This window comes from Argopecten irradians, chromosome 12 (genome assembly GCF_041381155.1).
Source record: "Argopecten irradians isolate NY chromosome 12, Ai_NY, whole genome shotgun sequence".
Lineage (NCBI taxonomy): Eukaryota > Metazoa > Mollusca > Bivalvia > Pectinida > Pectinidae > Argopecten > Argopecten irradians.
Window position 1 is genome coordinate 11422433 of NC_091145.1, and position 24618 is coordinate 11447050.

The following is a 24618-nucleotide window of genomic DNA, read 5'->3' on the forward strand; positions in this document are numbered from 1 at the left end:
TTGACCAATCACATCATCAGATAACATCACTTACATCACAATCACACTATCACCAGATGACATCACACACTGACCAATCACATCATCAGATAACATCACACACTGACCAATCACATCATCAGATGACAACACACACACTGACCAATCACATCACCAGATGACATCACACACTGACCAATCACATCATCAGATGAAACACACATCACACACACTCAAACCAATCAGATAACATCACACACCAGACCAAACACATAGACACACACACTGACCAATCACATCATCAGATGACATCACACACACTGACAATCACATCATCAGATAACATCACACACATGACAATCACATCATCAGATGACATCACACACTGACAATCACATCATCAGATGACATCACACACTGACCAATCACACATCAGATGACATACACACACACACTAATCAATCATCATGACATCACACACTGACCAATCACATCATCAGATGACATCACACATTGACCAATCACATCATCAGATGACATCACACACACACTGACCAAAATCACATCATCAGATGACATCACACACACACTGACAATCACATCATCAGATGACCATCACACACACATGACCATCACATCATCAGATGACATCACACAATTGACCAAATCACATCATCAGATGACATCACCACACACAATCACATCACCAGATAACATCACACATGACCAATCACATCATCAAAAGAGACACATCACACATGACCAATCACATCATCAGATGACACATCACACACTGACCAATCACATCATCAGATGACATCTACACATCACACTGACCCAATCACATCATCAGATGACACACACACTTATCATGACCAACATCACATCATCGATGACATCAAACACATTGACCAATCACATCATCAGATGACATCACACACACACTGACCAGATAACACTTACACATCACATCATCAGACCTGACTCATCATTAGATAACATCACACTGACCAATCACATCATCAGATGACATCACACACTGACCCAACCACATCACCAGATAACATACACACACTGACCCCAATCACATCACAGATGACATTCACATCATAGATGACTGACACACATACAACATCATTCAGATGACATCATTACAGACCAATCACATCACAGATGACATCACTCATTCAACCATCATCAGATGACATCACACACTGACTAAATCACATCATCAGATGACATCACACACTGACCAATCACATCATCAGATAACATCACACACTGACCAATCACATCATCAGATGACATCACACACTGACCAATCACATCATCAGATAACATCACACACTGACCAATCACATCATCAGATAACATCACACACACACTGACCAATCACATCATCAGATAACATCACATACACACACACAGACCAATCACATCATCAGATAACATCACACACTGACCAATCACATCATCAGATGACATCACACACTGAACCAATCACATCATCAGATGACATCACACACACTGACCAAATCACATCATCAGATGACATCACACACACTGACCAATCACATCATCAGATGACATCACACACTGACCAATCACATCATCAGATAACATCACACACAGACCAATCACATCATCAGATAACATCACACACACTGACCAATCACATCATCAGATGACACACACACTGACCAATCACATCATCAGATAACATCACACACATGACCAATCACATCATCAGATAACATCACACACTGACCAATCACATCATCAGATGACATCACACACTATGACCAATCACATCATCAGATACAAAAAAATCACACACAGACAATCACATCATCAGATAAACATCACACACTGAACCAATCACATCATCAGATGACATCACACACATGACCAATCACATCATCAGATATGACATCACACACTGACCATCAATCATCAGATGACATCACACACACTGACCAACTATCACATCATCAGATGACATCACACTCAGACCAATCACATCATCAGATAACATCACACATTGACCAATCACATCATCAGATGACATCACACACATGACCAATCACATCATCAGATGACATCACACACACTGACCAATCACATCATCAATGACATCACACACTGACCAATCACACATCAGATGACATCACACACACTACCAATCACATCATCAGATGACATCATCACATGACCATCACATACACAGATGACAACACACACTGACCAATCACATCATCAGATGAATCACAACATTGACCAATCACATCATTAGATAACATCACACACTCACCAATCACATCATCAGATGACAATCACACACTGACCAATCACATCACATATGTACATCACACACTGACCAATCACATCATCAGATAACATCACACACTGCGCCGACCAATCACATCACCAGATGATATTACACACTAGTCCATTGAACAACAAATCTTTACATGACCTAAAGCAAAAATTGATGAACATTTATACACAGCAGATCAATATTTTTCTAAATATGTCCGAAAAAATGTACCAACCTTTCAGCACCTGTGATCCTGTCCAACCACCCAACGCTTGACCAGTTGTGTATGCATATCCTGATGACCAAAGAAATATCTGTCCAATCCGTTTTGTCAAGGTTTTTTTAAATTCCAATTCCGAGTTTTATTGCAGCGTTCTTCCTTACTCAACCTTTAAACCGCAGCCTATCAGCATTTATTACCCAGAACCATTCCTGTCTCTGAAATTATAACTTCAGTTCTGTAACACAACCAAACCCAGAACCACACCACACACCAATTCGTGTCCTGTTACCGAATGGTTGAGTGCTCCCTTTAGCTTTCCAAATGTTTACTATTAAGTCGGGTGAGGACCACTTTAGTGTGCACCAGTCGGTAGTTCGGAATCTGGAAATACATAAGTGTAAGGATATGGATCAATACAGAGCTGAACGGGCTACACAGCTAAATTCTCTTATTTTTCACAACATAAGAACCCCCGACACTTCACCAGAGGAGCGACAACACAGAATAGCAGTCACAAACATTCCGGTGAACCAGATTTGCGGTCGAATCAGAATAGAAATTTCTATTGTGTTTGGTCATTTACAATTGAAAGAATCGATACCATGCCTTTATATGTCTATCTTGGGGGTTAAGATGTTTATTGCAAAAATAGAAACGTCTTCAAGACATAAATGCCATCACCTCCTTTTGAAATCTGAAAGGGATGTGACAGAATCGGGCGACACACGACAAGCATCAAAGTAACATTATACATCACCTCCCTCTTGACCTCTGACCCTTGACCCCACCCTCAATCCATGGTGGAGGCATCAAAATAGTATGCAATTAATTTTTCCAATATTAGTGATCCCAAAAATTATTGATAATAATTAACATGATCTATGAAAATAATTTGCATAAACTAAGCACAAAATAAAATCTTTTTCAGGTTAAGCCTAATGGATTCTCATAGATTTTTACACATGTTTTTCGCTTTATACATTTATGGACAGTGCTGTTGATTACTAACTTTTTTTCCACAAGCTTTGCCAATGATTCCAGTTAATTAAACTAAAGTATTTTTCACTGTAATTAATTGCTGACAAAGACACCAGATACAATGTAATCCATTTAGGGATATTTTGTTACAATAGCATTGCCCGCCAAATGGAAAGCATCCCAGGTGTTTTTTTGGCAGGCAAACAACTCAACCATTTCATCAATATATTGTGGCACCAAGCACGATGGCCGAGTGGTTAAGATATCTCAAAATATTACCACAAGCTCTCCACCTCTGGGTCGCAATGTCAAATCCCATGTGGGGGAGTTGCCAGGAACTGACCGCTGGTCAGTGGTTTTTTTGGGGTACTCCAGCTTTACTCTACCTCTAAACAAACCACCAATCCAATGTAATCAAATTACAATTGTTTATATCATTGTTTTAAATCAGAGTGTTTTATTGATGTTTTTTGTATCGATCAGAGTCAAGAAGTATCCATTTGGAGGTGAAGTAAATGACACTGAACAATTTAATCAATAAACGCTGTATCAGGGCGAGAGTAAATAGAATATCTTTTGTACCACATGGAGTTACTATTGGCTCCAGATACATCTGTACGGTTGAGCTTTATAATTATTTATATCCCGTAATTAGCGCCCCTCCCCTTTTCTGGAGAAGAGTTGTAGTTGTATAAATGCCCCCATCCCATGTATTTAACAATGTTTTTCAACATGTGATGCCTCTAACATCAGCCTTGTATCCCATATTACATGAACTTGAGAGTCTTTTACATGTGAATGCTGACATGATAATGCATCTCAAAGGATAAAAGTATATGCATGTTTACTGTAACAGATTTAATGTACAATGAGTACAGAAAGATTTGAAATATGGCCGACTCTTGTCTACAAATTACATTTTGGTTCATGGTTCACGAATAAGCCTTGTTCCTTTTTCCATTTGATTTCATATCCATTGTAATATACATGCATTGATCAAAATAAAAGAAAGTTAAAACTAAGGGCAGATAACTCTACGTAACAAAAAACAGTCAATATTTTGTCTAGCCAAACATCTCAACAAAGATGCATGGCTGCATGCAATGAACAAAGTTAGATTATGTGTCGTCTGCTCAGCACTCATGGAACTTAAAAGATCCAACATCGCTGACAAATGATTATTTTTCTCTATCAAAAACTGGAGCAGACGATTTAGTGTTTTTGTTCAGTGACAAAAGTTACTTACTTTACACCATTACCACCGTTGAAAAGTTTGAGCTTCTTATTTTACTTCAAGATAAAAATATCAAAAATAATTAATTGCATCCCGAAAAAATTCTGTGGCACTATGTCCTATATGGAACGCAGTATTGATTGCGCATGCACCAAAGGCAGAATAAATTATTTCAAATTACTGTTTGTGTTAATTAGACAAATATATACACGATTAGACACCAATTATTGCTCAAATGATGGGTATCATTTATGCTCTGCTCAGCACTCATGGAACTTAAAAGATCCAACATTCATATTGTTGTCTTAGGACTAGAAGCACTTTAAATATGTTACCTGTTACAAGTTTTTCTTATTTCAATGCAAATAGAGACAAACCTATCGTAGTCACAAAAGATAGGTGTAAAACCGTAGTTTTACTTACCAAAAAGATTCCCAAGGTATACTAACTCATCAAAATTCATTAAATTTAAAATAAGAAGATTTAAACCACTAAAAATTAACCAAGGGTAGTTTTCAGATTTGTCTGCTTTTTCATGAAGTTTCAAATTTGTCTGCTTTTTCATGAAAATTAAGTCTGGATGAAGTCACTGGAGAGAGAAAAAATTGACTTTCAATCTCACAGATAGGGGCTCAGTTAGCACATTTTCTAGAGACAAACTTGCCTTTAATTGTATAATATCAGAATTGAACGAACACTTCTTCCTATTTATGGGAACTAAGGTGGCAGAGTGGTTGAGGTGTCTGACATTTTACCATCAGCTATAAACGTCTGGGTCATATTTTAGGCTCACTTGGGGTATAATTAATTGCTAGTTTGGAGGTTACCGTATTTGATAAAATAAGCGCCTAGGACCTATACAGTTTTGATAGTTTTGGTCTTATGCTCAGGCAATTGAAATTGAGGCCTCAGAAGGGGGAGGTGCGCTTATAGGGATATGGGCACTTCTTGAGTCGAATACGGTATGTATTTTCTATGAACTATCGCTTTACTCCAACACAGAAACAACCGTGACATTTAATTTAATGTATAGGTGGGTTTTTTATGCAAGTCAAAATTTTTCGCAATTTCAAGTTAACACAGACAAATTTAATTTTGAGTGGTTTAAAATTTCACATTCTGACTTTTAGCTCATATAGATATATGAGTCAACCATATCTCAATTTTTGTGGATCAAATTTTTGCGATCATGATCATGTCCCATGAAATTGCAAAAATATCATCATTGCGAAAAAAAACAGGCTCTTAAGCAATTAAGCGGTCATTGTTCAAAAACAGAAGATGAAAATATTGTCTACAAAGCCTTTTTCCATCATTCGATCATAGATCATTTTTACTGTCTGATATTTTTTCTAAGATAACTTAAATCTACCGGGGTATCTATTATTTTATGCCCTCATAAAAAAGGGGAGTGGGGGTGCACAGGGAAGGGGGGAGGGCTATGGTGTTACTGATGTCCGTCCCATCCCATCCGTCTACAATCCCATCAGTGCCACATCTCATTCCATTTTCATATCAAGACATAAAGGCACTTATTCATTTTTCATTTAGTTCTAATCTACTATTGACGACTTTTTCTCCTATGCCTTTTAAAATGTTGTTTTCAAGTCGTTTTCTCGTACACTATTTTTTCACAAATAATAGCTTTTGTCTTTATCGTTTGTCTTTTTCTATCTTATATGTTTTTTTGTGGCCAACTTTGACAGAATTCTGTTTCAACAACACATGTTAAAGTTAAAAAACACATGAGCAGAAGATTAACAATTGGAACTTGATCAACTTAACAAACAACTCCACTTCACACACTTTTAGCAAACACATTGATACAACTATCGCTTAATTCAATTTACATAATTATATCATTACAATGGAAGACACTTCCTGAAGAAAATGCAATTCATTGGATTTTTAACTTTCTTTAAATAAATTTCTCTTCGCATGGCAGTATCAATGTAGGTCATGGAGTATATTGATTATTACACAATATGAGTATAATCTTATTCATCATCATTGGTCTACCGTATTCAACCAAATAAACACCCTGGGCACTTAGATTATTGAAAAAAATAAGGGGGGTGCTTAAAGCCCCACATTTCCAAAACCAAAATTAAGTTCTTCTTAAAAACAGCAATAACACAAGAAATTTTCAATCGATGCCATATCATAAGACTGCAATTCCAAACAAATGTAAAATTCCCTGAGTAATCTATATTGACAGGGAATATGCATTTCGCTGTTTTGCGGTCTGGCTCAGTGATAGTCAACTAACACACGGTAATTAGGACGACGGCGGGAAACATAATACGGCCCACATTATGAAAATTAGCAATATGTTTATTTTATTTAAATTGTCCAGAAGGTGCTATACATGTAGTTTTATACATGTAGTTTTATTGGTAAGTTAATAACTTTTGCGACTCTATAAAATAATCAATTATCAATCCCATTTTACATTCCCATTTTAAAAATTTAAAATAATTTCAGAAAGGTAGTGGGCCTTTAATAAGACTCCATTTGGATTACCCTTTTACAAGGTTTTGCACAAAGTAAGTCATGCATAAATTTGCAAAAGGAAATCCAATAAAGAAATCATTGGTTTTCATAGTTTCAACCTGCATTTCATTCGTGGTACTATAAACGTGGATATTTTCACGAGTGTTTAATTGCATTAATCTTTCGTGGTGTTGGTATTTTCGCAATAGATACACTTTTACCAGAGTAGACTTTTAATAACAAAGTTCATACATGCATAAAATATTACATGCGGGGGAAATTTTCACGATCAAGTCACATTTGTGTAATTAGTATAAATTTCCCCTTTGCGTATATTTCCACATTTACAATAAGTGAAATTGAGGCTATAAGAACAGGAATGGAGCAATTATAGGGTTGAGCAAGCTTATTGGGTCTAATACGGTATATCTACAAACTCCAAATACAATCAATGAACAGTACATTACTTCATATATCATAAATGGTATTATTTTAGATGATATATCTGATCATGCATGTGCAAATGGATGGCAAAGTTTTTCTAATGCCATCTAGCTCTCAGCTTTCTGCCGACTGGACAGAGGCCTGTATATATGATGATATCAAGATGGACAGACAAAATCAATGGATAAATAAACTAGCTGGTGGAAGAATTCATGTTTATATTGCACTTCTGTTCATGAAAATGTCCGTCAAAGTCTAAAAGCTCCAATCCCTGATGTCGACAGTCCAATAATCATGCTTTTGTCTACTAAATGGGACTTTGACAACGTTTAAAACAAGTAGTGACAATACCACTTCAATTGCTATTAACCTCATGAAAACTCCATGGACTCTTTTAATGTTTCACATATATTCCTACCAACTATAAACTACGTCACACTACTATGAAGGAACCTCACTGCGTTCGGTCTGTGTACCATTGCCGAATACCAATCTGCCACTTGATTTGTTTACATCCTTATAGTGAAGCATGGATAGCATTCTCTTTTACTTTTAAATTCAGTGCTGTGTCATCGCTCCGACATTCCGGCGGCTCCGCGACTAGGCACATCGCTACGAAACGTTGCCATATGTCCAAATTCGTATTTCTCCCGCGGTCAATCGAGATCCGATTGGGAAATGAGAGTGAACTCGGATGTTTAAATGCAGGCGGAGCGTTAGTTGAAAATCGTAAATATTTAACAATCTAGAGGAAGTCTGCCTTATAGAAATGGATATAAGTTTTAACACCGCTGCGAGTTTTTCAGGATCCAACTATAAATTAAGGAAATTTTTTTAAGTGTTTCACTTTTGTTGCTGGGCAACCGAATAACACAATTCCAACAATTGAACTGAAAAGATTATTAATTTAACATGTGACTGCATGATTGCCGTGTAAATAAAAACTTAGCCAAGGGTGCATTTTACTGAATTCCAATATATTTTTTAAAAGTTCAAATGATTGATAAATTCAAGACTTTGTAGGTGGATTGGCTATATATCTAATCTTATTTTTTTATCTGATTTCTAATAAAGTCGAAAAATGGTATTGATTACATGGCAGACCAGACACAGAACGTCTCTGACGTTTAAGGCCGGTAATATAGACCGTTGTTCACAGTAATGACAAGACGGCGGGTAAAGTTCTCGATCCCCAGGGACAGACTGAAGGCTTCCAGACGTATAACTACCACCCTACCCACAGTCCTGCTTTATATCAAAACTGTCTGCATCAGCAATAACACCCCTACAGATATATATACAATAACAATTCAGTATCAATCAAAATGCTTCAAACAAAATTACAACTTGCAATGAAGCTGGCAGTGAAATTACCACACTTTTAACTGAAGTGTCAATAAAGTTTGCGTATATTTATCTTTTGATGTGCCACAAAACTTAACTTGTCAGTACTCTATCGTTATTGATCATGGAAAAGTTGAAAATTATATAAATATATTTGGAAAAAAAATGATTGAAGTCTTAAACGATGTAACAATATAATATATGGAAAGTGATGGCAAGGTTTTCAATAGAATTACAGGGAAAAACTCCAACCCATCTATTAGATACAGAAACAAAATCTTGAGGCTTTCCTTGTAAAACCAATTTTCATGATGTATTGCTGAAATGAAAAGCAACTGTTGTTTGTCAGTTGAGCTTGCATGTGTCTCCCATTCAAGAACAGCTGAGGTATATATGAGTAAGACTTACGTAGCAAAACCTCAAAAGAGAGGGACAAAAAAAATATGCCATCCAAGATATAATGGTGATACAAAATATCCAAAACAACAGTCCAGGCTGGTCCATTTCTCAATATTAGCAGACACAGACAACAACATGTTGGAAAGGGGCAATCAAACCATATGTGTATCTAAAATCACTGATGTGCATACTGTCCAAAGTCACAATCACTTGGCATGAGGTTAATCTCAGGATTTGCTAATGTGATTCTCATCAAATGTTTCACTTGATTCCAATACAAGTAAAATCAGTTCAAATATTCTAAAATGGTATTCAAAGGATTAAAGTACCACAACAGTAGAGACAGTTCCATTTCTCCACTTCCAAACACAATACATATTTATATGCTTGATCTTGTACAGTTTCAGTCATGTTCCACGGAAATGAGATAGTTTATGTCCTCAGAGAAAGCATTTGAATATTTATATTATGTGTAGTGCTAACAGAAACATTTCCAATGGGAAAAAAACCATAAGATGCCATTACAGTCATTTGTCAATCATGGCAAACACATTTTGGATAATGCCAGAGGCTTTTGGGGACAACTTATCGATGTTATACTGCATTGAAATCCCCTGAGGTTCTTAACTCCAAAATCTTAATTGTCTTTAAAGCTGACACTTAATCTTGTAGCTTAAAAAGGAAGAATTATTATTTGATCTTTAAACCATTATATTAAATATCATATTCATTTTACTTTCACATTTAGTTCTAATTATAACAACAGATGGCAATCCACAGCAAGCAAAAATGGTAGCTGCTTGAGCATTAGACAAATATATCAGATGAATATTTTCCTTATTGAAGAACGTTTTCTTGTAACAAGTTTGACAATTGTGATTATATTTGTGGCTACAGGTTGATGGTTTTGCTGTAGGTACTCTGGCTTTCTACCTCCATCAAAACTTTATCAAGTCCTAACTCTTACAGAACTCAAATCACAAATTAAAGATATAATCTTTGCAATTTATATATGGTATATAAAGTTAAACTTTGATTAAACTAGACCTGCCGTCTATATTTTAGGTACCAATGTACCTCCTTCTGGAAATGGTACAGATGAGTCAAGGGGCAACTGATAATAAATACTAAATGCTCCCATTTCATGTCGGAAACATAAACATTTTAGCTTTTTTTTTCTCTCTCCTTATTTTGCATAGCATTTACCAATATTGGCTAAGATTTACGCACAAGAGCTGGCCTGATATGAAAGAAAATCTGAGTACTGGATGAGACCAAGCGAAGTATGGAGTAGCTTTGATGTTGGCATATATATATTTGAGGCCTACCAGGGTAAGACTTTCATAACAGCTCAAAATATTGATTGTCAGCATGTTCTGCCAAAAATTCTCTTCAGAATTGGAATAAAATTGTTGCTGTGAAGAGTAATAAACCTTAATGTGAATTGAATTACTGCGACAGTCCTCTTCCATATTTCTGGAAACCTGCCCGGCAGATCTGTTGGTATTGATCACGGTCATGTCAGAGTTTTACTTTCATTCACTTTATAATGTTTGACATTTTTCCACACTGTCCACCTCTGGGCTGAGTGGTTAAAATGTCTGATATTCTACCATCAGTCCTCCACCTCTGGGTAAAATTGGCCAAGTGGTTAAGGTGTCTAATATTCTACCATCCGTTGCCCACTTCTGGGTAAAGTTGGCTTAGTGGTTAAGGTGTCAGATATTCTACCATCCGTTTCCCACCTCTGGGTAATGTTGGCTTAGTTCCCACCTCTGGGTAATGTTGGCTTAGTGGTTAAGGTGTCTGATATTCTGCCATCAGTCCTCCACCTCTGGGTGAAGTTGGCTTAGTGGTTAAGGTGTCTGATATTCTGCCATCAGTCCTCCACCTCTGGGTAACGTTGGCTTAGTGGTTAAGGTGTCTGATATTCTGCCATCAGTCCTCCACCTCTGGGTGAAGTTGGCTTAGTGGTTAAGGAGTCAGATATTCTACCGCCAGCCCCCTTACAGTGGATACCAGTAAATCATAAACACGTCTGACATTTCACCTTGCTGTCGGACATTTTAACCAACTAAAGCCCTCCATCTCTGGGTCAATGTGGCTGTGTGGTTAAGGTGTCAGACAGTTTACCAAGCTGTGGATCACGTTGGCCAAATGACAAAGGTGGGTCACATTAGTTTGATGTAATTCCAGGCAGTTCTTAGTGACTTGATAGTGGTTTAATCCTGAAACCCAGACCACAAGCATACCAAATATGGAAATCAAACACTGTGACCTCACTGATGTGTGACGATCTCTTCATCCATCAGAATCGATCGAGATCAAGGGGACGGGTAAGCATACTACTTTATCATTGATATTGACGCCAGGTACGTATATCCATCAATGAAGACGTTGTATAAACAGCCAGCAGCTGATGCTAATACCCTCTCTGACGACCGTACACCAGGGACATCACTCATGTATAATGGACAGGGTAATCATCTCCTCCATAAAAACACAATCCTTTTATACTATATATAGGTATACTGTTGTTTTGTGTTTATTCTATAGGATGATGGGACGTGGTGGCTTAATATGTCCTGATGTATTACCACAAACCCTCCATCTCTGGGTCGTGAGTTTGAATTCCATCTCTGGGTCGTGAGTTTGAATTCCATGTGGGGTAGTTTATGTTACTGCTGAATGGTGGTTTTCCTCTGGGTACTCTGGCTTTCCTCCACCACCTAAACCTGGTAATCTTTAAATGACCATGGCTGTTAATAGGATGGTAATGAACCAATCAACACAATCCAAAACAATCTAGACGGTGCTGTGACAGGAACTGTTAAAATCATTCAAGCATGACAGGAATTGTCAGAAGCATTCAAGCATGACACGAGTCATCAGAAGCATTTTCGAATGACAGGAACTGTCAGAAGCATTCAAGCATGACAGGAATTGTCAGAATTGTTCAAGCATGACATGAATTGTCGGAAGCATTCAAGCATGAAAGGAATCATGAGAAGCATTCATGCATGTGCTGCAGACTGCAGCTTCTTTGAATCATTTTGGGTTTAGATTCCATCTGGTAGAGACGTCTGTCGGGTGTTTGTCACCATGACGACACAATCAGGTTTTCTTTGTGGTTTTCCTGCACCACAAACAACAACAGGTGTTGGTACATTCTCTGGGGAGCTTTGCCTATCATTGGGTGTTATTTGCTTATTTCTGTTTTATTGCATGCATGTTCATTGTAGTTGGCGTTCCGTTCCTTGCTTCTCCAACAGTCATATATTTGACATGGCTGTCTAGGACTGCACTATCAACGAGTTCTCTGATACGTAAAGGGATGAAACTACATACACACAATGGTATTCAGTATCAACGAGTTCTCTGATACGTAAACGAAAGAAACTACATACACACAATGGTATTCACTATCAACGAGTTCTCGGATACGTTAACAGAAGATATTACATACACACAATGGTAACACTTTATGTTGCTGTTTTATGAAAATTCAATATGGACGCCTTTTAACTTGTGCAATCTGATAATATAATTATACAATCATACATCACTCTTTGTTCAAGCACGTTAAGTATTAATTTGAGATTCCATAACAACTGCAGCTCTCCGGAGAAAATACCAGCATTGGCACACTTCCAATTCTCTTCGACTTGTCATCTGATGTATTTCTGCACTAGGGAAATAAAAATAAGCAGTCAAATAGAGTGAACAAGAACGTGAGATAAGCTCTATAAGTTTGATCAATACAAGCATGTTCTTTATGGTTACATACAGGCATCGCACCAATTATGGGTCAAGCAGTCAAATACAAAAGATTTTACTGTTTTAGAACAAAATGCAACTCCATGTTCAATATTAACAGTGAAGTTTTGAAACAGACCATTTCATTGATGTCAAATCCCAGTGTGTTTGCCATGTAAACTGGCTAAATTCTGATACAGAGAATGTAACACTCTTGTAAAAGGAGAGGCGAAAATGTAGCGGCCAGACCAGGATTCGAACCTGGGACCTCCGAACACTAGCCGAAAGCTCTACCTCTGTGCTACTTGGTCACCAATAATCGACCTAGTCCAAACCTACCACACTCTACAGAACAGTACAAAAAACTTGAAAATTTTGCTGAGTGCTGCATGTAAGCAACTAACAGACTTTAAAAAAAAAAATTAGATTTTGCAAAAACTTCAGAAAAGATCAGTGAATGCATTTTTTTAGAAAGTAGTGATAAAACAAGATTAAGTGATACAAGGGCCGTTTTCGATTATGCGGTTTGACTGGTTGGACCTAGTTGTTCGTTTATGAATGAAAGATGGCCCTGGTGATTTTATAATGTTTTCAGACAATTCTTGACAAAGCCCTCACAGGCCTGTATTAAAAACTGCAGGTCCGTCATGATTTAAACTTGAAATGATTGACTACAAACGGTCAAACCGGTTGTAACGGCCAAGGTGATGACAGTCCATCAGCCATTCTGTTTTCATATCAGTCTGAGACGGAGAAATAGCGATACCAAGATTTCTTCATAAAGATGATGGCTATAATTGAAAAGGAGTTAGAATTAGAAATCATTTAATCATTGAAGGATGTCTGTGAGATATTCTAAACACCTTCATAAGTCTTCATACGAAATCAGAATAGAAGGGAATACATCATAGGACAGGACAAGATGGGACAAGATGGGACAAGGTGGGAAAGACATGGGACAAGATGGGACAGACAAGGGACAAGATGGGACAAGATGGGACAGGGTAGGACTGACATGGGACAAGATAGGACAGACATGGGACAAGACGGGACATGGTAGCATGGGACAGACGTGGGATAAGATGGGAGAGGGTAGGACAGACATGGGACAAGATGGGACATGGTAGCGTGGGACAGACATGGGACAAAATGGGACAGGATGGGACAGACATTGGACAGACATGGAACAAGATGGGCAGACATGGGACAAGATGGGACAGATATGGGACAAGATGGGACTAACATGGACAAGATTGGACAAACATGGGACAGGGTGGGACAAGATGGGACATACATGGGACAAGATGGGACAGACATGGGACAAGATGGGACAGACATGGGTACCACACATGCACACTATATTCCTCCTTCATGGCAGGGCAAAACAAATTTGTTGTAGAGAATGAAACAGCACTCATGGTAAATGCCAAGAAAACCTCTGCCTTGTCATTTGTATATAAAATCTCCAAATTATATTTTATACTTATATATCTACCATATAGAAAGTTCAGTAAAAATAGAACATATTAGCCATAGAAAACAACTATAGCTGAAGTAGCTGTAAGCTAGTTCCTCAGCTCAAAATTTTAAAAGACAAATGACACAATTACTGAATAGCCTTTTTTTATGCGAAACAAATTTAGCTGTTACATTATCCCTTCAGGCCATTTGAAATCACCCAAACTAAGATTCCTAATTTATAGATTTCTATATTGGGTAAAATGTTTAAGGAGGTTCAAAGGCAATCAGTTGCTGAGTTGGTTCCTTCCGCCCCCACTTTCTGTGTTATAACCCAGCGAGATCAATAAACACAACTTTGGTTTATTATCACGATTGGGATATTTCTCCATCTCTAACTCAGCAGTCAATATCAGGCCTGGGAGTGTTACCAGGAAATCCACGTAGAAGCAAAAAGGGACTGAATAAAGTCGTTAATTACTGCTGAATTTTTAACAATTTCTCTCCATTAAACAGCCAGGAAATAGTTTGGATATTTTTTTCTACAATTTTATCTGACAGTGAATGTATGGAGCCATTCAAGTCATTTTCCAATTATCATGTACTACATGATCAAGGAAATAGCAACAAACATGAAATGGAGTTGAAAGGGATTGGTTTTAGAAAATATAAACACAAACTCAACAGGCGCCAAATATACTTAAGCTATATAAATTAATTACTGCAAGAAAAGCTTGAATGTGCATCAAGCTAAGAATTTATTTTCAGTCAGACTTCCAATTCAGGATAAAATTCATCCCTAAAAGTATGGATATGACTTCAGCCAAAAAAGGCTATGGTGGCCATTTTGGATGCTTGAAAAGGGAAGATGTACATATAAGAATAGTTTGCCCTGGACTGAATATGAATGAAAATTTGAATAAAATATCTTAGCTCCATGCCAGGTTACAATCAATCACTCGGCATGAGGTTAATCTCAGGAATTGCTAATGTGATTCTCATCAAATGTTTATGCCCACATGCAATTTTAGGGCAGAAGCATGAAATATATTCCATATAATTATATAGCTCAGGCCTTGTCTTTACATGTATAAGGTACCCTGGTTTATTCACAATTTCTAGATGTATACAAGATGAACGTGAAAACCACTGGTTTTATCGAGCGTGTTTATAGTTCTAACCTTTACAATAATAACGGGTCTATATATACAAAGTGACAGGAATACACAATAAGGACATGCTTCGGTTTACTGCCAATATGGCATCGATATTCAGCTACAACAGCCTTATCAATATTCATGGCAGTCATGGTTAAGTGTCCATTACTAATCACTTCATTTTACAAACGGCAGGGGAAAATGAACAACAGAATTTATTGGAATGTTTACATACAAGTTGTACAGTGAAACACTGACAACAATAAGACATTATCCATGAGACTATAGTCAGATACTTCACCTAAAACAATAAGACATTATCCTGAGACTATAGTCAGATACTTCCCTGACAACAATAAGACATTATCCTGAGACTATAGTCAGATACTTCCCTGACAACAATAAGACATTATCCTGAGACTATAGTCCAGATACTTCCCCTGACAACTATATAAGACAAACATTATCCTGAGACTATAGTCATACTTCCCTGACAACAATAAGACATTATCCTGAGACTATAGTCAATAAAACAATAAGACATTATCCTGAGACTATAGTCATATACTTCCCTGACAACAATAAGAACATTATCCTGAGACTATAGTCCACTTCCCTGACAACAATAAGAACATTATCCTGAGACAACAATACTTTCCCTGACAACAATAAGACATTATCCTGAGACTATAGTCAGATACTTCCCTGACAACAATAAGACATTATCCTGAGACTATAGTCAGATACTTCCCTGACAACAATAAGACATTATCCTGAGACTATAGTCAGATACTTCCCTGACAACAATAAGACATTATCCTGAGACTATAGTCAGATACTTCCCTGACAACAATAAGACATTATCCTGAGACTATAGTCAGATACTTCCCTGACAACAATAAGACATTATCCTGAGACTATAGTCAGATACTTCACCTAAAACAATAAGACATTATCCTGAGACTATAGTCAGATACTTCTCTGACAACAATAAGACATTATCCTGAGACTATAGTCAGATACTTCCCTGACAACAATAAGACATTATCCTGAGACTATAGTCAGATACTTCCCTGACAACAATAAGACATTATCCTGAGACTATAGTCAGATACTTCCCTGACAACAATAAGACATTATCCTGAGACTATAGTCAGATACTTCCCTGACAACAATAAGACATTATCCTGAGACTATAGTCAGATACTTCCCTGACAACAATAAGACATTATCCTGAGACTATAGTCAGATACTTTCCCTGACAACAATAAGACATTATCCTGAGACTATAGTCAGATACTTCCCTGACAACAATAAGACATTATCCTGAGACTATAGTCAGATACTTCCCTGAGACAACAATAAGACATTATCCTGAGACTATAGTCAGATACTTCCCTGACAACAATAAGACATTATCCTGAGACTATAGTCAGATACTTCCCTGACAACAATAAGACATTATCCTGAGACTATAGTCAGATATACTTCCCTGACAGACAACAATAAGACATTATCCTGAGACTATAGTCAGATACTATAGACAACAATAAGACATTATCCTGAGACTATAGTCAGATACTTCCCTGACAACAATAAGACATTATCCTGAGACTATAGTCAGATACTTCCCTGACAACAATAAGACATTATCCTGAGACTATAGTCAGACTATAGAGACTATAGTCGAGATACTTCCCTGACATTACAACAATAACTTCCCTGACAACAATAAGACAGATGAACTATAGTCAGATACTATCCCTGACAACAATAAGACAGTTATCCTGAGACTATAGTATACTTCCCTGACAACAATAAGACATTATCCTGAGACTATAGTCAGATACTTCCCTGACAACAATAAGACATTATTCCTGAGACTATAGTCAGATACTTCCCTGACAACAATAAGACATTATCCTGAGACTATAGTCAGATACTTCCCTGACAACAATAAGACATTATCCTGAGACTATAGTCAGATACTTCCCTGACAACAATAAGACATTATCCTGAGACTATAGTCAGATACTTCCCTGACAACAATAAGACATTATCCTGAGACTATAGTCAGATACTTCCCTGACAACAATAAGACATTATCCTGAGACTATAGTCAGAATACTTCCCTGACAACAATAAGACATTATCCTGAGTACTATAGTCAGATACTTCCCTGACAACAATAAGACAATACATTATCCTGAGACTATAGTCAGATACTTCCCTGACAACAATAAGACATTATCCTGAGACTATAGTCATATACTTCCCTGACAACAATAAGACATTATCCTGAGACTATAGTCAGATACTTCCCTGACAACAATAAGACATTATCCTGAGACTATAGTCAGATACTTCACCTGACAACAATAAGACATTAATCCTGAGACTATAGTCAGATACTATCCCTGACAAACAATAAGACATTATCCTGAGACTATAGTCAGACACATCCCAGACAACAATAAGACATTAACCTGAGACTATAGTCAAACACTTCCCTGACAACAATAAGACATTATCCTGAGACAGATACTTTAGTCAGATACTTCCCTGTACAACAATAAGACATTATCCTGAGACTATAGTCAGATACTTCACCCTAAACAATAAGACATTATCCTGAGACTAATAGTCAGATACTTCACCTGACAACAATAAGACATTTATCCTTGAGACTATAGTCACTACAGATACTTCCCTGAGACAAACAATAAGACATTATCCTGAGACTAATAGTCAGATACTTCCCTGACAACAATAAGACATTATCCTGAGACTATAGTCAGATACTTCCTGAAAACAATAAGACATTATCCTGAGACTATAGTCAGATACTTCCTGACAACAATAAGACATTATAGTCCAGATACTTCCCTGAAACAATAAGACATTATCCTGAGACTAGTATACAGATACTTCCCTGACAACAATAAGAACATTATATCCTGAGACTATAATCAGATACTTCCCTGACAACAATAAGCCTGACAACAATATCCTGAGACTATAGTCAGATACTTCCTGAAAACAATAAGACACTATAGTCAATACTTCCCATCAACAATATCCAATATCCTGAAAACAGTAAGACATTATCCTGAGACTATAATAGTCAGATACTTCTCTGACAACAATAAGACATTATCCTGAGACAATAGTCAGATACTTCCCTGAAAACAATAAGACATTATCCTGAGAACTATAATCAGATACTTCTGACAACAATAAACATTATCTGAGACAAAGTCCTGATACTTCCCTGAAAACAATATGACATTATCCTGAGACACTTCCCAAAACTACAAAAAGACACATCATCACAAGACTACAAGAAGACACTACCCAAAACTACAATAAGACACTACTCAAAACTACAATAAGACACTCCCCCTGAAAGCAATAATGCACTTCCTTAAAACTTACAAGTTAGTTAATGCAGTTCTCAACAATAAGACATATACTTCAGGACTGTGATAAGACACGTCTTTCCTGGGGATATGGTTTTGGTGTTGATGGAAATCTAGTCAAGAGTTGATAGAGAATATAGCCAGTGGTCAAGGTTACCTGGCAACGGTCCAGGGTGACTGAGGAGAGACAGAAAAAATATAAGACAACTTAACCACTACGCCACATCAGCCTAAACTCAGTAAGACAATTCATCAATGATGTAAGACACTTCTACAGCCTACAATCAGACAGATTAAAACTATGAAGAGAACCTGTTACGTACTGACATTTCTAATATCTGATTTGATTTATCAATTTACCAATTCCTAACAGCCAGAGATATAAGATCATTTGTAATAGAATCTGATGCATTTAAAGCCCGGCACAACGGTTCACAATCGTGAGCGAAGGTGTTGAGACCCAGACAATGCCTGACAATTATGGGTATGACATTATCAAGAAGGGCGTTAACACTATCATAATATGGATAATTACATTTTATGTCCTCGTCAGACAAACTCACAAATTTTACGTCGACGAACCAGGAGGCTAATCCCTGATGTTAAATGTATATATATACAGATATATATTCTCTAAGGAATCGGCGTACCTACAGACGATTTATTGATGATCGGTGGTCGGTAATGTCACAGCCATCGCTCACTCGGAAGATCTGGACAAGTGTCTCGAAATCCCTGAACAATATCAACCATCACTGGCAATCTGATCTCTCCCACACATATATTTGTTTACACTTTAGATGATGATCATAAAGTATTCAGTCAGGACTCTTGATGAACCTGTTTGAGTTCTATACTTTAAAAACTGTCAGTCAAATTAGTGTCAGCAAATTATATATATATATTGAATAAAGGTTTTTTCAATGTAGAACCCGTGATTCTGGGGGTGGGAGATCGGTGTCTTCTCCGAAAGATATGTCTGATCAAAGGTGATCACATTTTTATGATAAGAAGCAATTTAAAGAAATTGCAGCTCTGTATTCCCCTATTCAGGGTCCCACCCACAATTAGCTCTGGCCCCAGGACGTCAGAGTCTTGCCTTATAAAAATTGATTCCTCTTCCCCAAAGGATGTCTTTGGGCAATTTTGGGGTCATCCATTCAGTACTTTTTTACATTATGCCTAGCAGAAATTTAAAGGAAATGTTGACCGTAGGCTATTAGCTGTTATTGACAGCTTTGGTTTTTTTTTTTTTTGTGATATTCTGCAATTGAATCTTGAAGCCATATTCTAACAAAGACAAGAAGGGCCTGAGGGTGTTAGGTTGCATGCTGACACCTGAATGTCGATCTGTAAATTCTTATTTCCATCTTAGGAGGAGAAGTCCTTGTACATAACAGTCCTATCCACTTGCTTATATTTGTACCTTATTTTTGAAAGTGCGAAAATGGTTTACAACAAGGACATAGTCATTCAGATCCCCCGCCAATGGAGATATCAAAGCTGAAGTAAGTTTGATCGTGGAGACTTATGTGTATGAAAAAAACAAACAAGAGGAGGGCCTGTATTCTGCTCACTAGTTCTGGTTTGTAATGCCAAGTAAATGTTCTTGAATACAGGTTCCTTGTTTCTTTTCTGAAGGAATTTTAAATATTAACCTCTAAATCCCCTATTAGGCCCCACCCCTTCCCTGCCCCCCCGGGGGTCAGAGGCCAAAATTTATACAAGTTCTGTTCCCCTTCCCCCAAGGATGTTTGTGTCCAAATTTGGTCACAATCCAAGCAAAAACTCTAAGACAAGTAGCGATTTATAGGATTTACCCTCTATTTCCACTATTGGGCCCTTGGGGGCCAGAGCCAAAACTTATACAAGTTCTGTTCCCCTTCCCCCAAGGATGTTGTGTGGCCGAATTGTGGTTACAATACCCATACAGAACTCAATGACTCTATAGCGATTTAAAGAATTTTTACACTTTTATTTCCCCTATTGGGCCCGCCCCTCCTGCCGCGCCCGGACCACAGAGCCAAATTTTATACAAACTACAGTTCTTATTCTCTCGAGGATGTTTCTGCCAAATTTGGTTTACATTCCATGCAGAACTCTGTGACTAGTAGCGATTTAAAGGATTTACCTCTATTTCCCCATATTGGGGTTGGCCGCCCCGCCCCTCCAGGCCCCCGGGGGGGCCAGAGTCCAGAAATTTATAACAAGTTCTGTTCCCACTTCCCCCCAAAGGATGTTTGTGGCCCAATTTTGCGTTCCACATCCCTGCAGAACTCGTATGACTAGTAGACGATTTAAAGGATTTACCTCTATTTCACCCTATTGGGCCCCGCCCCTCCCGCCCCTAGGGTGATCAGAGGAGTCCAAAATTTATACAAGTTACTGTTTCCCCTATCCCCCAAGGATGTTTGTGCTGATTTTTGGTACATTTCCATGCCAAACTCGTAGAACAATGTAGCGATTTTTTAAAGGATTTACCTCTATTTCCCGCTTTTGGGTTGCCCCCCGCAACCATTCCTCGACCGTCCATTCGGGTGGGATCATAGCCAAATTTTAATAATCTCAGAAAGCCAAATCTTTTATACAAGTTTCTGTTTCCCCTTGGCCCCCAAAGTGGGATGTTTGATATGTCCAAGCAAGTGGGTTCCACGATCCATATCCAGTAGCAGGCGACTGCTAAGACGAAAGTTCTTTGCAATGATAGGAGAGGGTATTTCTCCGGGGGGATCTGGATTTTACGCGCAAGACTTTAGGATGAGGAGTGTGGGGAGTGGTGATGGTGGTTACTCTACTTGATCCAATATTCTTCCGCTCCCCTGCCTGGCTCGGGGTACCTAGAGGCGTTGCATGCATCATCAGAGCCAAATATATACAAGCTCCAGTTCCCCTATCCCCCGACAGGATGTTTTGTGGCTGCTTTTGGTTACAATCTCAACTGCCGAAACACTAGGACATAGTAGCGATTAAGTAGATTTACCATCTATTTAACCCTATGGGGGATCCCCGAACCCTACCAGCCCTTCCGGGGGTCAGAGCTAATAGCAAATCTTATACGTCTCTTTTTCTGTACCCCTTCCCCCCAAAGGTTGTTTTGTGGCCAAATTTTGGTTGCTTCGGAATCCATGCAGAAACTCTATGACTATAGTAGCGTTATATAGGGCAAGGATTTACCTCTATACCCCTATTCTTGGGCCCGGAACCCAACATGCGTTTGACGCCCGACACCCTCCTGCCCCCCGTGGGTCGAGAGTGGTGCCGCGAGCCGGCAGATTGAGGAGAGCAGTGTGAGCGTGTCCCCGTCCCGCGCCAATGTGAGGTGTTTGTGTCAAGATGAGGGGAGGTATCGAATCCATGCGCGAGAAGCGTGCGGTATAGTGAGGGCTAGATAGCGTGCGAGAGAGAGACGGAATTTGCGCCGGGTCGGAGATGTAGGGTGCCGCGATCGTTTTATGGTTGCCCGCGCGCTCGGGAGTTCTCCGTCCAGGGCCGTCGCCGGCGGAGAGTGTGCACGCAAAGTACAAAAACATTTAACTATATCGACAGGTAACCCTTATTCCCCGCGCCGCCAAGGTTAGTGATGGTCGGTAGGGATCTCTCTGTGTAACGTGTGTGGATGTCTGATAACAGCCATGATAGCGCTGAGAACTGCTAGCAGGTGAGGCGAATAGCGGTATAGAATGTTGACGTTGGCTAGATCGGACGGACGAGAGGACGAGTACGCGACGGACGGACGGACGCCGGAACTACGGGACGCCACGCGCCATGACATAAGCTCACCGGCCCTTCGGCAAAGGTGAGCTAAAAATGAAGTAGAGCCTACTAAAGAAAGATGGAGTATAATTCAAGTAGAGCGGGGCTGCAATTGTTTGAATCAGGTATACAGCCTTGATATTTATATAAGACTATATACACAAAGATGGGTGGAGTTTTGCAAAGTAACAGTTAACATGAATATTTTCAGCAATGTTTTCCATGGTAACGGAAAAGTGCAAAAAAATGGAAAACCTAAAAATAGCAAAAGGTACTACTAGAACCATAAAAAGAATGTGTCTATGAAGTTTCGTGAAAATATCCTCTACTGGTTTAGAGTTATGCTCCGGAAACCATTCGTACGGACGGACAGAGGGACGGAGAGACAGACTGACGGACGGAACCCATTGTGTATATCCCCCCCCCCGCCAACTTCGTTGGTGGGGGATTAACAACAATACAAGGGCTTTACGGATTCAAATTCATCTTCTCAAATGATGAAATCTCATATATAAAGAAAATTATTAACATTAATTAATTAAGTTTGATTTATTTGGTTTAACATGCATCCTATCAATTAGTCAAGGACATACATAGGAATTCCATGGAGAAAAGCTAGAGTACATGGAGAAAACACACCAACCAGTATTCCATACCTGGCATTACTACCCCATATGGGATTTGATATGGAGATCCAGAGAGCTACATGGAGAGCTTAAATGGGGACATCTTTACCAGGTGACCACCACAGCTCTGTTTAGTTAAAGCCTTATAACCTTTGATCTTATATAACTGACAAAGCTCACAGTCTTGATTTGACAGCTCTAATAAACATCTTATTTCAGAATATAATTCTTTCCAAATTTGTAGGGATGAGAAATTCCTGTAGATAGTGTGAACTGTAAATAGTTTCATAATCTAACAGTTTATTGATTTACCGTTCAGTCAAACTGTGCAACAGAATGAAAATCAATGTTGTGCCTTCATACTTCTCTCCTTAAAACCCCAAATCTATAAAAAATCTGCTAATCGATCATCCTTCTAATGTACAGTATTATTATCTTTAGAGCAAACATCATGATCATAAACTGACTGATATGTTTAATAAAAGGAGCAACAAATGCATGTGCAGACAAGAGGTTTGAGCCCAAACCTCTGAACACAAGAAAACAGTTAACTGATTGAGCCACCTGGTCTCCATGACAATCAAAACATCATGCAGAAACATTTTACTCTTCCTTTCCTATTTTAATTGTCTCAAGGACTCAACTCACTATCTAGATACAGATATATCTCCCTGCTAAGCCTTCCCCCAATGTTTGAAACAGGTTTTGGTCACAGGCACCAGATATAGAAGTGGAATAATGTACAGCCCGGATTCGAACCCAGGACCTTGTGTGATCAGACACTATTATCCAGATGGTCTACTGATTGAACTCCCTGATCACCAACAACCGACTATACCATTGAAATCCTTCACCAAATAGACAACTATATATGAATCAATGAAAATATGACGTGTGCTGGTAAAATTCAAATTTTCGGATTGTGATCTTTGACGAGAACATGCAGACCTGTTGCATTCAGAACTTGGCAAAAAGGATTGCAATGCAGACAAAATTGAACAATTGTATATTGTAATATGAATTTACTACTTGGATGCA

General features: G+C 38.3%; 1 protein-coding gene across 2 annotated transcripts in view; it reads right to left on the reverse strand.

Moving 5' to 3' along the window:
* Nucleotides 1-24618, reverse strand: part of LOC138304767 (synapsin-like) — a 141749-nt gene that overhangs the window by 104402 nt on the left and 12729 nt on the right. For both annotated transcript variants that reach the window (XM_069245025.1, XM_069245026.1), the window contains exon 2: nucleotides 2532-2900. The gene's annotated coding sequence lies outside the window, so the exon portion shown is untranslated. The remainder of the gene's footprint in view (nucleotides 1-2531; nucleotides 2901-24618) is intronic.